Here is a 3,850-nt window from a genome sequence, read left to right as displayed (position 1 = left end):
TATTTTTCGGGACAGAGAGTTTTACCGAGTCGGGAATTTTATTTTTCGGGATATTTCAGCCGTCCCCATAGAATTACAGAAAATTTGCTCTAATTATAATCTTGCCGCTCGATCTTGTTAATTTTTTCCTACAGTATTAATAAAAAAAATTGTATGGAAATTTTTGATATCACAAAGTTAAAGATAATCACAATTCAAAATTAAAAAATTCGCTGTATATTCAATTTTTATTCTTGGATCTTGGCGATTTTTTTCTAATCTATTTCAGTCACTGGTAGGCTTTTTTGACATCTAGGTATGTAAAAAAGGTAAACTTCAGAAAAATTAAAAACTAATTTAAGAACTATTTATACGCTTTTAAGATACCAATACAATTTACACAACACTAATTTAAAATTTGCAAATTTTTAGGCCTTCAGTTTAAGAACTTTAATTTTAACGTTAAAATTGCTTCATTTTCAGAATATAGCTTTATTGTTTGAATTTTCAGAATTTTCGTTATAAGTTATAGGTTAGGTCAAAAATAACATTCTGGGATTCGAAATTTTTACAACGCGAAAAAGTTTTCATTTAAAATTTAAAAATGCGAAAATACACCATTTTCCATGTTCATTTGCAATTCAGCGAGTCACTTTCTTTCGATTCCTTTGAAAGTCGTTCCTTTGCTTTCAGTTTTCTTTTTAAAATATACCTTGAATTCAAAGTATTTCAAATTAAATGTTTGCAGCTGCATTTAGATTGAATTATACAAAGGTTTTTTGTTTTAAATATAAATTGATTAAAACAATTTTATTTGTTTTTCACAATTGTAAATTATAACTTCTAAAATGGAATAATTGTAGCTCAAACATGAAAAAGTATAGACTAATTTCAAATTTAAAGAGGTTCTATCACATATATTGAACTATTAAAACCTCCGACCTTTTTTTAAGGTTTTTAAAACTCTTTTAAAAACTTGCTTTAACGATTTTGGTTATGATTTCTTAATAAAAGAATAAGTGCTATTTAGTCTCCAGAACAGCAATTTCAAAAATATTTAAACCCTTAATAGTTGATACATTTTAAATTTGTAGTCTTTACAGTATATTGAATAATTTCAAGTTTAAAGCTATTTAAATATGTCATCTGAATTTTTAAATTAAAATTGTTCGATAATTTTAGATTGAAACCTCTCAAATTATTTAGTTACAAATTAAAATGGTACAACTTTAAGTTTTATTTATTTTTTGATCATTTGTCGCCCCCCTCCCAATTATTTTTTTTTTTTAATAAAATAACGCCCGATTTTTGTAAAAATTAACAAATATATATTAAAGCTTCACTCAAGGTAATATTTGTTCAAAAAGCTTGTTCCTGAATAAATTAACTCTTATTGTTTCAGATTTCGTTCTGTTACTTAGGGATTGTGTTTTCATAGAAAAAATTGAAATGTGGTTTTTTCACGTTTGTAAAATTATAATTGAGGGTCACTCGGGGTACGAGTAATTTTCTGTGAAAAATATTGATTTACAAAGAATATTTGTCAAACAATAGAATGGATTTCTTCGCCCGAGATACAAACGTAAATTGTACTATAGTAAAAACAACTGGAAAAATTTAGAGGAAAGCCAAATTTGGTAAAGAAAACAAACCTTTATCGACCTATAAATACGAATTTTATTCCCCGAAAGATTTTTATAAAAATCTCTTCGAAACACTTTTTCTGCAACAATTTGATTGAAGAAAAATATTTGTTATAAAAATAAAAATAGTACAATTTTTACATACAATTCTTAAAATAAAAAATCTGTGTGTCAAAGCACAATCCAATCCGACTGTTCTTTCAAAAGTTATACGATATACAGACAACCACAACATCAATAACAACGACGACGTAGACGCAAGAGAGACAGACAGATACCGATGTAAAAACTTGTTTTACTGATTCAAGGAGCCTCAAAACGTCCAAATTTTATAAAATTCGCGGAAGTTTTAAAAAGTTTAAAAAAAGTTTTAAAAGATTTAAAATAATTTAAAAGAGTATGTATACTTTTAATGATTTTGAAATGTTTTGAAATGTTGACTTTTTATTTTGAAAAAAGACATAATTTTAAGAGGAGATATAAAAATATGGGACCACTGTAAAAAATTCCGAAAGGGTTGAATGAAAAATCCCAAAAATGAAATCTCCGGCACCTGAATAATAGTTTTATAAAAATTGTATTAAAAAATACATTAAAAAACACGTGCGCTTTGAAAGAAAAAAATGTTCTGCCTAAATTTTCTTCGTACCTAGATAATAACATTTTTGCACAAACTTTGCAGGATTCAGTTCAACAACGATTTATTTCAAAATTTATTTTTATTACTTTTATTTATTTTTTTATTAATAAAATATTCGATTTTTCAGAACTTTTTTATATTTTTTTCAAATACTATGCACATTTTCAAACAAATTTTTTCATCCAGAAATATATATTCGATTATTGTATTTTCAATAGATAAATAATATTTAATAAACAATTGTTTTAATTGTTTAAATTCAGGAATTTTCTAGTTCGGTTATTTTATAATTCAGACATTTTCTCTGGTGATTTTTAAAATTCGGTAATATCTTATTGTCTGGAATTTTATTTATTTTATTTTCCTGAATTTTGCAATTCGACTTTTATATTTCGGGACTTTAATAATTTCGGGAATTTTATTATTTGGTTATTTTTCAATTTACGAATTTTACAGTGTCGGGAATTTTATTTTTCGGGATATTTCAGTCGCTTTTTCCGAAAAATAAAATTCCCACATCACTGTAAAAATTCCGAAATTATAACATTGTCGAAATATAAAAGTCCCGAATTGAAAAATTCTTGACAATTTACAATCTTACCGAATTTGAGAATTGCCGACAGAAAATTTCCGAATTATACAATATCCGGGCTAGACAACTCTCTAATTTGAACAATTATAAAATAGTTTGTTTAAAAAATTTTTTTAAATATGATAATAAAATATTTTTACCAAAGAAAAAACTTTTTTAATGTTTAAAGTTTCTAAAAATTATTGTTGGAATATAAAATAACAATAATTGAACAAATGTATTTTTTGACAAAAAGTTATTTGAAAATGTGCATTGTATTTTTGCACATTACAGAAATCGCTCGCAAAAATGAAATTATTATTTAAAAAAATAAAAATTAAAGTCGCGTTAAATCAGCCTGCATTGAATCCTGAAAATTTTGTTTAATTTAAAGATCACGTGTTTTAAATTTATGTTTGTATCAAATATTTATACAATTATTGTTATTTTAAATTAAAACAATAATTTAAAAAATTAAACATCAAACAAAATTTATATAATAAAAATATTTGATTATTTTATTTTTAATAAATAAATAATATTGATCACAAAACTGTTTTCTCAATTTCTGCAATTCGGAAATTTTCTAGTTTGTATATTTGATCATTAGACAGCATTCGGCCCGGAGTTTTATTATTCGGGAATTTTCAAATTCGATAATATTGTAAACTGTCCAGAATAACGTTTTTATAAAAATATAATTATAATTCAAAGTGATAGGGAAATTGTTCTTTCGGTTTTTAGATGGTAAGACGACAGTTCCAAGCCAGATTACGTTTCACATTGTCAAACAATATTATACGAACAGAATTTCACTGACACATTCATAAAAAATATCATGTTCCATAAAGTATATTTTAAAATAAACTTTAAATTATTATAATTGATACAGCTTATTTATTTTGAATTTTTTTAAAATTTAAAATGGGTTATAAAGTTTTAATCGCGAGTTTCTATTTGTTTAACTTCTAAGACTTTCTAATTGAAACAGTTTAATTTTTAACGTTAAAATTGGAA

The sequence above is a fragment of the Belonocnema kinseyi genome, chromosome 1, assembly GCF_010883055.1.
Source record: "Belonocnema kinseyi isolate 2016_QV_RU_SX_M_011 chromosome 1, B_treatae_v1, whole genome shotgun sequence".
Taxonomy (NCBI): domain Eukaryota; kingdom Metazoa; phylum Arthropoda; class Insecta; order Hymenoptera; family Cynipidae; genus Belonocnema; species Belonocnema kinseyi.
Note: the sequence above shows the minus strand (reverse complement) of the source record.